This window comes from Alligator sinensis, unplaced genomic scaffold (genome assembly GCF_000455745.1).
Source record: "Alligator sinensis unplaced genomic scaffold, ASM45574v1 scaffold397_1, whole genome shotgun sequence".
NCBI classification, from domain to species: Eukaryota; Metazoa; Chordata; order Crocodylia; family Alligatoridae; genus Alligator; species Alligator sinensis.
The window spans coordinates 881,500-892,531 of NW_005842610.1; the positions used below are offsets into that span (position 1 = coordinate 881,500).

The 11,032-nt window shown below is 51.4% G+C and overlaps 1 long non-coding RNA gene across 1 annotated transcript; it reads right to left on the reverse strand.

Moving 5' to 3' along the window:
• Positions 1 to 8,656: 8,656 nt before the first annotated feature.
• LOC112551802 lies at positions 8,657 to 10,684 on the reverse strand. Its single transcript, XR_003096113.1, has 3 exons — positions 10,414 to 10,684; positions 8,832 to 8,913; positions 8,657 to 8,718 (listed from the first exon to the last, which is right to left on the reverse strand). It is a non-coding gene; the product is annotated as an uncharacterized LOC112551802 (long non-coding RNA).
• Between the last annotated feature and the right edge of the window lie 348 nt (positions 10,685 to 11,032).

Here is an 11,032-nt window from a genome sequence, read left to right on the forward strand (position 1 = left end):
TTTGTGCTGGACAAGGTCCACAAGGGGTCCAGGAGTCTACGTGTCCAAGAAGGCATAAGGCAGCCTCCCAACTGAACTTAAGATCAAAGACGTGGCGGGAGAGAATAGAGGGTGCCCTTGGGCCGAATAGGCACGGAGAGGGGGCCTAAGGAGATCACGGCCCTCCTGCAGGACCCCGCCGTGACACGCCCCCCCCAATCCAAGTCGCTGATGAAGATGTTGAACAGTGCGGGCCCAAGGGTCGAGCCCTGCAGAACCCCACTGCCCACATCCTTCCAGGTCGAATAAGACCCGTCCACCACCACTCTCTGGGTGAAGCCGTCCAGCGAGTTAGTGACCCATCTGACAGTGTAGGTATCAACACCACAGTCACCTAATTTCTTAATGAGAATGGGGTGAGAGACAGTGTTGTAGTCTTTCTGGACTTTAGGAAGGCCTTCATCCACTGCAACACCTGCGTCTAAGGATTTTGTGACCTGGTCATAGAAGGCAACCAGGTTGGTCTGACAGGACCTGCCTCTAGTGAACCCATGTTGGTTGCTCCTAAGAATAATCTCCCCTGCTGGCCCCTCGCGGACATGCACCAGGATAATTCTCTCAAAAAGCTTACCCAGGATCGAGGTAAGAATAACTGACCTATAGTTTCCTGGGTCCTCCTTCCTCCCTTTTTTGAAAATGGGAACCACATTGGCCCTTTTCCAGTCCTCTGGCACAATGCCAGAGCACCATGAGTGTTCGTAAAGCTCTGCCAGGGGTCCTGCAATGACCTCTGCTAATTCCCTCAGCATTCTGGGGTGGAGATCATCAGGACTCAATTAACCCTTAAGGCCTTGGATGCCCTGCTAGGCACAGCTGACTACAGAAGCCCAGCCAGGGGCCTGGGACCAGTGGAACAGAGGCCTAGCAAAACCCTGTGGGCAGCCTCCCTATGTATTATAAATACCATCAAGGCATGGCAGAAAAGACAGGAAGGCGCCCTAGGGGCGGAGTAGGGCATGGTCACAGAGCAACCAAAGGGTGTCATGGCCACCCCTGGGACTCCGACATGTTACACTGTAGGTACTTACAGGACTTTCAGACCAGACTAGCAGATACCTCATGAGAAGTAAGTGATCCTATGATTAGGTAGACCCTGAGTAGGCATTTTAGATTGCTGTTTTGGACTTAGAGAACTTAAGAACCAATCCTATTTTATGTTAGGTGTCTACGAGGACTTTGGTACTTCAGTGTGATCCTATAACACTAGACATTATTATTATTAAAATGTACCTGAACAAATGGATGCTGTTACAGGTTACATTTTAAGCCATCATAAAAGCACTTAAAATGGGAACTTTCACTTGTTAAAGGATGTTAAAATGTGCTAAGAACCCTCTAAATGTATTTAAGTCATGTCACTACAGGTGTGGGTTATCTTTGATCCATTTTACCAACATTGTTCCAAGGTGTCACAGGGAAAATACAAAGGGGGAACCCCGGGGACAGGAACCCACAGAGGGGAATGGAGAAAAAAGCCAGGTTAAAAGGAAATACCCGCAGCGGGACCCGCGGCGAAACCGGAACCCGAGGAAGAACCCACGCGGATCATCAGCCGCGCCTTTATACAGCTGCGGCCAGCTGATGATGCCATCCGGTGACTGCTGACAGAAATAAAATGGGCTGCCGGCAAAGAGGAAGGGGGCAGAGTGGTGCCAGCAGGGGCACCAGCAGCAGGTGTCTGTTCAAAGCTCCCACGGGAGCGAGGAGAGCCGGAGGCTGCTTTCCCTGTCAGGGAAGAACCCTCCAGCACGAGCTGCAAGCCAGACACTGCCGGCTACAGTGGAAGGAGTCAAAAGCCAGAGGCGGCTCCCTATGGCCGGGAACCTGGGTACAGGAGCAGAAGGGTGCAGAGAGACCCCAATGCCAGTGACTATAATGGAGGGGCCGGAAAGGCTAACGGTGAAATATTCACCGTTTGAGCTGGTACTAGGGCACCATCCTCGGGTTTTGCTGAGAAGACTGGGAGCACCCCTCCGCAGCGGCTCAGGACCCCATGACATATCAGCAAGTCTTCCAATGCCAAGTACAGCTAGCCAGAGACATAGCCACGGATAACTTGTGGCAGGCCCAACGGCAACAAAAGGAGAGGTACGACGCGCACGCCGAAGAACAAGAGTTCCAACCCGGACAGAAGGTGCTCATCCTCTTACCCACATCTACCAGCAAGTTATTAACACAATGGCAGAGCCTTTTGAGATAACCAGGCGGGGAGGCTGGTAGATTATGAGGTGTATATATAGGCCGGGTCACCTCTTGGCAAAGCAAATTTTTCACATCAACCTCCTACGCAAGTGGCAACAGCCTGAGGGTTGACCCGCCTTTCTGGAAGATGGGTCAGAAGACCTTGGGCCCCAAGGGAACGAGTCAAACACTAGGGCGAAGGAATCAGACCAACAAATCCGCATTGGGGAGAACCTGACAACTGTTCAGAAGAGGGAAATATGGACGCTCATTATGGAGTTTAAAGACATATTTAGGGAAGAGCCAGGATGGGTATAAGAAACCTATCACTCAATTTGCACACTGCCAGGTGCCATAGTGCGAGATCGATGGCGATCAATACCTCACCATCTCACAGGTGAAATACATAAGGAAATTGAGAAAATGTTAGAGCTGGGAGTCATACGGCCTTCTCAAAGCCCCTGGCGGAGCTCTCTCATACCGGTACCCAAACCAGATGGTACCTTAAGACTCTGCGTAGATTACTGATGCCTAAATGAAATAGCCATCTTCAATGCCTTCCCCATGCACCACATCACTGAACTGGTGGAGCGAATCAACTCTGCCAAATTCATATCTACCCTAGATTTGGCAAAGGGGTATCGGCAAATCCCGGTAGCCCCGTGGGAACGGCCCAAAACCAAATTCGGAATGCCTTGGGGGTTGTATGAGTTCGTACGTATGCCATTCAGGCTACATGGTGCTGTGGCAACATTCCAACGCCTAACAGAGCGGATCTTGTCCCCTCACGCAGGTTATACTGCTGCGCATATCGATGACATCCTCATTTTCATGCAATCCTGGACACAACATCTACAGGCCTTAAGGGCAGTACTCACAGAACTGAGGAAGGCAGGCTTAACAGCAAACCCCCAAAAATGCGCTATGGCGCAACAACAGATGAAGTATTTAGGATTTCTAGTGGGACAAGGAACAATTAGACCACTAGCCGACAAGGTGGAAGCCATCCAGAAGTTTCAAGCCCCTCGAACTCATAAGCAACTCCGGTCATTTCTTGGCCTGATTAATTACTACCAGCGCTTTGTACTCTGATTCTCCAAACTAGTGGCCCCACTGTCAGATGCTCTAAAAGAGCCCCCTGGGAAAGGGGTAAAGTGGACAGGGGAAATGACTAGAAGCTTCCAACTGCTGAAGAAAGCCCTGTGTGAGGATGTAGTTATACACACACCTGACTTCAAAAAATCTTTTGTGTTACAGACAGATGCATCGGAGACCGCCATAGGGGCAGTGTTAACACAAGAGGATGGCGGGATGGAAAGACCAGTGGCCTACGCTAGCCGAAAGTTATTACCAGTGGAGACGAGGTATGCCACGATCAAGTGGGAATGTTTAGCAATATGGTGGGCGGTTGAGGACTTCAGATACTATCTAATGGATTGGGAGTTCACATTAGTAACAGACCAGGCCCCACTAAGGTGGCTCAGCACAGCAAAAACAGACAACATTCAAATTATGTGGTGGGCTCTGGCTCTCCAACCCTTTAAATTTCGAATATTACACCAGCCAGGAGTAAACAACATAATGGCAGATTTCTTGTGTAAATGCAATGATACATCCCAAGATGTCACTGAAAGACAAAAACAGACGGAAGCACGGGACAGGACAGGTAGGATATCAACAACCCCAAACAAACCGCCCCAAGGCAACTTAAGGGGGGGATTATGTCACAGGGAAAATACAAAGGGGGAACCCCGGGGACAGGAACCCACAGAGGGGAACAGAGAAAAAAGCCAGGGTAAAGGGAAATACCCACAACGGGACCCGCGGTGAAACCAGAACCCGAGGAAGAACCCACGCAGATCATCAGCCGCGCCTTTATACAGCTGCGGCCAGCTGATGATGTCAGCGGCGATCACCGGATGGCAGAAATAAAATGGGCTGCCGGCAAAGAGGAAGGGGGCAGAGTGGTGCCGGCAGGGGCACCAGCAGCAGGTGTCTGTTCAAAGCTCCCATGGGAGTGAGGAGAGCTGGAGGCTGCTTTCCCCATCAGGGAAGAACCCTCCAACACGAGCTGCAAGCCAGACGCTGCTAGCTGCAGCGGAAGGAGTTGATAGCCGGAGGCGGCTCCCTACGGCTGGGAACCTGGGTACAGGAGCAGAAGGGTGCAGAGAGACCCCAATGCCAGTGACTATAACGGAGGGGCCGGAAAGGCTAATGCAATCCCGTGTGCCAGACCAGGTGAGACTGTTGGGGGCAACGGAGAAGCCAGAGAGGAGTACCAAGTGGGTGAAGTGAGGCAAAAGCAGTGTGGAGAGCTGCGAAGCACGGTCATCAGCAGCGCGACACCGACCCAGCAAGTAAGTAGAAGACAGGCTCCCGAGGGACCACAGGGGGTCCAAAGACACAAAAGGCTGGGTGTCGGGGGAGAGGAATAGTGAGGGGAGAGCCCACAGGCCACCCCGGCCACATACAGGGCTTAACCTAGACCCATTGTATTGAAGGCCGGATGGTTGGCAACTTAGCAGAAGGACCCAGCAAGGGAACAGTCAGATCCCTCGTAGTGCAATATTAGGTTTTCTTTGGGTTTTATGTTTCCCCCTTTTGGAGGGTCTGAGGATCGGAGCTCTTGTTAGGACCTTAGTGTTAGGTAAACCCCGGGGTTGTTTTCTGGCCTTAGGGAAAAAGTGGCAGTCGAGCAACCCGGGCAGGTGACCTTAGGCCACCTTAGCGGTATCAGGGAGAATCCCCCCTTACAAAAGTGATCAGGATGCTCAATGGTCAGGAGCCTGGCCGGGAGGACAACCGTGACCCATCTAGGCTTGGTGTAAGGGCAAGGTATAGGGGAGGTGGAGCCTCACAGAAGATCGCCGGATAAACGTCCCACCATCTGGAGACCCCACTTGGTCGGACCCTCCACTGAAATAATATGCAAAGTCATGGTAGGCGAGATTGGGGAAGATCATATTGGAAGCAAACACCTTCTTGACGGACCACCGGGGATGGCAAGATGAGCACCATCAAACTTCCGGGCCAGAGCCACACGGGATCGGATGTTCGAGGCCAGACGGGCACACAAGGTATTGTTAGTCTCCTCTGGGGAGATGAAATGCTCTATATTCATTCTTCCAGCATCCCAGGATGCACCATTCCCAGTCCTTCCAACTTGTTTGCTCCATGGGCAAACTTTCAACCTTCCTGAACTCTACTGACTGGGAAGATTATGCTGGATCCAAGCCCACACCCACTCCCACCTCCAGAGGGTGCAACTTCAGTATACCTTGACCACACTGACACCCAGTTGTAGCTCACCAGTTTTCTGTTTGCTATAATGCCCCCTCTCCCCCAGTGGGGATGCAATGAGCCCACCAGACCTCAGCTCTGCCCCAATATGGCATACATTCAGCAAGCGTGCTAGGCCTCAGCTCTGTTCTGGTGTGAATGCTAACCCAAGTCCTGCCCCAGTGTGGCATACAGCAAGCCTAATTTTCTATGATTCTTATTCTAAGCCTGCTTGGTCTTAGCTCTGTCCTGGTATAAGCACTAACCCAACTTTAACAGGCACCATGTGTGGCCATCACTTTAAGCAGGGAGGAGGCTCTGGAAGCTGCTGAGTCAGCAAGCAGGGGAGCACCTAACCAGAAAGGTGCAGGGCTTAACCAGGAGATAAACCCAGGGCCAGAGCTGGGGAAGGCAGTTACACCCTAAATGCTGACATGGAATGAGCTCCTGAGCAAGCAGCAGACAGATGAAGACTGCACTCCCATGGGTTAAGAGCCTTAGAGCTGAGGTAGGGTCTGGTCATTTAGAGATTGAGACAAGTGAAAGAGGTGATCTCAAAAGGCCCAGGAGTAGGGACAGAGCTCAGGAATAAAGTGGAAATGAGACCAGAGAAGGTCCAGTGCCTGGTGGGGGGAAACAGAAAGGTCCGGTGCCCAGGAGGGACTAGGTAGACGTGAGTATCCAGAATGGGCAAAGTACCTGGGTGTGGGCAGGCAGAGACAGTGGCCTGAGCTCAGGAGAGGATTGGGAAGATTGATGGCATAGGGACTGCAAGTCCCAACAGCCCGAATCACCAAAGCTTTCTGAATCTTTTGTGAATCAATTCAGCGAGCTTCAAATCAATTCAGACCTTTTAATTGGTCCCCTGATTTGATTCAGATTTGGAGATCCGTGCCTCTGTGCAAGACAAGTGGGCAATTACAGCTGAGCCTGTTCACCCCAACTCAGTGGGGTCACAGGAGGGCTGTATGACTGCCAGCTGGGCCAGAAGGGCACCATTGTGTTTCAGGGAGACGGGGGCAGTTCAGAGTCATGGTGGGGTGAAGGCAAAGTAGCCCAAATAACTATAATAGTGTGCTGCAAACAATAAAACTTCATGGTTACCTGGCTTCCTGTGTCTACCCCCATATCCACCCTTGCACTGCTTGATTGTGAAGGTGGATTTTATTCATTGTTTGGCTTCATTTCTCTCTGTTCGTTTTTCCTGACTTTTGCTGCATGGTGCCAGAGGGGAGGGGTTGGTAATCTCTCTTGCACAGATACACGAGGGGTTCCAGAGGTAAACAGGGGGGGCTGCCTGGGTGGGTTGCAACGCACAAGTGCTGGACTGCACACCAGCATTTTGCAAAGGCTTGTGTGTCACCCCCCCCAGCAGCCTGGCTTTCTTTTTTACAAGCCACCAGCCACTTTGCAGTCACCCACAGGGACTCATGCCTTCCCAGGCTATTTGGCTCACCCTTCACAATACTTCCTTGCATTTTCCCTAGACGGAAACTTTGAAAATGTGTTTTTTCAAGATTCTTTTCATGCTCTTTTCCAGCCAGGTGCCAGGCACTGTCTCCTTTGTTTTGGAATGCGAAAGCAAGGCCATGGGTTGGGGTGTGGTGTGGGGTTTAAGACCTGCTTAAACCCAGAGACTTTACAAATGTTTCCACCTTCTTTTTGCGCCTTTTTCTAGCCCAGTACCAGCGTGTCTGGGGTTTTTTCCACACCAAATCAAGGCTGCTGGGGCGGGGGGTGGGGTCGGGTTGCCCCGCGCAAGGATTATAAATTGAGGGAGCAGAGGTTGGGGTGCACGTTCACTGTAGCTTTACAGCTTGATGAGGAGCAAAAAATTCTGATTTGTACTTGCTCCTGCTTGATTTCAGGGCATGGACCTGGCAGCAGGGGAGTGGTTTGCAACCAGCCAGGGGTAGGAGTGGGTGCAGTAGCTTCTCAGGTCAGGACCCATATTTCAGATTGGTTGGCCTCCTCTCCAGGTCCCTCAGTAGTATGTCTGGGGATAGCCATCTGCTGCATAATACTTCTGGCCTCTCTATAGGGAGCAGAGTGCTTTTTGAAAACCTAGTTAGCAGCTCCCTGCTTAGCTGAGACCCATATGATGAGGTCATGCCAATACCTAGTATAGGAGAAGGAAGTATTACAAAGTTCTTGAATTTGGATGAAAATAAGTTCTCCCATAATGATGCTTTCTTTGTATACACTTGATTCTTCAGAGGCCTAGAGGTACCTGAACCCTAGATTCGCAGATTACCCTGGGCTGCCTTGGGAGTGCTGCTCCTTGTTTCCCTCTCACCTTCTCCCTGTCCTTTGAGAAGGCTGAGAGGAGAGATATGGCAAGGGAGGATAAAGCAATTCTGAACAAAATCTGATGAGCTCTCTCTGGGGGGGAGTGGGTTGCAGCCAACTGGGGGGAGGGCGTGGTCTGCAAACCCAGCTCTGAAAGGTGCTGCATGCAGGATTTTGCAAAGAAAACATTCTATTGCACAGAAAGCATTAAAAAACAATTATTTTTCATTGCACCACCTCCCATAACAGGACAGCCTGCGAAGAAAAAACTCATAAAAAAGAAGCTGTTTTGGAGCTGTGGCAGCAGGTGTTAACCCCAATCTCCCACCCCCCTCGGCAGCCATGCATATGAAATGCATTATAATGCATTAAAAACTTACTAAAGTCTTTAAAGACTTGCTAAAAGCTAAAGGTCCTGGGAGGTCCATGCATGAAGAAGTTTTGCAGATTGTTTGCTTGCCACTGAGGGTGGATAGAGTTGTTTAGTCTTTTTTCTTACAGGACATGCTGGCTGCACCGCACCCTAGCTAGCACTTAACAAGCATTCAACCTCCCTCCCTCTGATAACAGTCCACCCTGCAACTCTTTCCAGTAATGCCATGACTCCATAACCCCCTCCCCGCCCAAGCACAGCATCCCTACCAGGCTGAGGCAGGCACAGACTCTGAAAACCAACCCAACCACCCACCCACCCCAAAGAAAACATGATACATATATAAAGCAAAACTAACACACTTTACTGAAAATGCTGCAGCTTTAGCAATAACTATATACAACTTAACAATATAAAAAATATACAAAATGTAAAAAAATTTTAAAAACTGAAGTTTTTTTAACTCTACTCTTCTTTACTATCTTCACTCTACTCTCCTCGTCACTGGGCTGTGGGCTGGTTGATGCCACATGGTGAGTACTGCCCACAAAATGTTTCTGTGAGGAGGGAGAAAAAGGAAGACGAGGAAGAAGATCGGGGTTTGACGCACAGTTGAAAAAACAGACTTTTGCCGCCTCCCCCCCGCGACAAGTTTGGTGGGACATATTACCTAAATATCACCCGAGATGCTGCATATCCTGGGCATCGGGTCTGGCGGGGATTATCCTGCCCATGGACTTTTGGTTGTGGTTCTGAAATGGAATGTGCTGAAGTTCAGAAGGTTTGCAATATTGAAGAAAGTCATGTAACCACTCACTCCAAAGTTTCAAACTACTTGCAAACAACTTATCATTATGGTGTTGCTGCAGCTGTCATCAGGAGCTATGTCCACTGCAGTGGCAGCACACAACAGGGGGTGCGGGGGTCGCAGGTGGAGGGTACATGGCAGAGGCGGGAGGACAGGAGGGTACATGGGCAGAGGGAGAAGACATACACTATAGGTGGCGGGGGGGGCAGAAGAATTAAGAGGGGTAGAAAATTAAGGGATTACTTGTCTCCCCCATTTTAAAATAATAATTGGTCTGAGCAGACCTGTCCTGACCTGAACTGCATGCTGTGAGGGAGGAGGGAGGAGTGAAGGAGGGTAAAAATACAATGCACAGCAGCACCTACTAGCTAAAGGCTGGAACACAGCACCCCCTCATGGCAAAGGAGATTAATTAGAAGTCTTTGGAGTCTCTAACTGTTTGCATGAACAAATCCAATGTTGGAACAGTGTAACTAGAGACCACCACAAATTAACACATCTCCAAGTAGTGTTAGTTTAAGGCGCTAAATAGACTTCAGAGTGACTGGAAATCCCAGGTCGTGCAAACACAAATGTAGTTGTGTCAGCGTAAATGTGAAATATCATTTCATCTACACGTGCCCTATGTAACTTGTGAGTAAATGGTGTTAGACAGGTGCCTACACATGCAGAGAAGCTGGTGCAGATTTGCCGCCAATCTGCTCCTGCTTCCCAGGGCCCTGCAATGAGCCACTGCCACCACTGGGGGGAACTTCAGCTGCAACTGCCAGCAGTTGGCAGCTCTCTTCAAAAGGCAGCCCCACTCACTGCTCTCTGGCCAGTCATGTCCCTCGCCAGAAGCAGCATCCCTAACACAGGGACAGCACGCAGCAGCACTCTCCTCCCTGCCTGTGCCTCCCCACCTATGGCTGCTCCAGCACCTGCCCCCGGCAGCAACAGCCAGTGCCCTGCACTCCTGCTGGCCGCTGCACTGGCCCTGCTAGCCCACCATGCCAACCGCTGCCTGACCTACAGCTGTCTTGCTCCTCCTGACTTCCCCATGCACAATGACCACCTGCCCATCTTCTGCATGCTATCCCAGGACCACTGCCATGCACCTGCCACCTTGACCCTGTCCATCTGGCCAGACTCCACCAGGGATGCCAACTATGGGCTCCAGGATGCCACCTCTGGGGTCAGCATTGCCCTCCTAGGCCTCCAGCCTCACCACATCTGGGCCCACTGGGCAAGCCAGGAGTGGTGGTGGTACATCGTTCAGCACACCTGGGATGATGAGCAATGGCTGGAGGCATTCTGTATGACCCAGGCCATCTTATAGGACTTTCTGGAGCAGCTCCAGCCTCACCCTGGTGGGTGGCTGCCAGAGGGCAGGTGGGGCTAGGGTCAGGGGCTGGGTAGCAGGCAGCATGAAAGTGACTACCAGGGCCAGAATGGTGTCTAGTACCTGATGGTCATTGTACATGGCCTGCACTGCCCAGGTCAGGATGATGTTCTTCTCCCACAGCACCTTCACCCGCCCACACTGCAGGGTCAGGAGCTGCACTCAGAGCTCCCAGTCTGCCCAGTCTTGGCAACATTTGTGGGTGATGTCCTCTGCTTGCCACCTGTCCTGGTGGGCCACATCCTCAAACTACCAGGCTTCAGTGTCCTCCAGCCGGTCTTCTGATGCCATGACCAGGGTGTCCAGGAGGAGGATCCTGGTGGAGACAGCACATACACAGAGCCCTGGCTGTGGGCGGCAGCGACCTGGAGCCCACATCTCATCTGCCAAGGGTGGCCTCTCCTATGTGTTCAGCTGCAGGCCCTGTAACCCATGAGACAGAAGCTGTTTGTGAGTATTTGCAACACTTCAGAGATAAGATGCTCTGTACTGGGGCTTTGTACTGCCTGGCCTCAGATCAGGGGTTGGACATGCACAGGTGGCAAGGGACTACAGTAAGTAAGTCAGGCAGGCAGGCCCAGGCCCAGGTGGGTGCTGGCCAAGCTCCCTGTCCCCGCTGTCTCCCCTGAGGCCAGTGGGCTGCTGGGTGCTGGCCACAGGCAGCCTGCTTCCCCTGACCCAT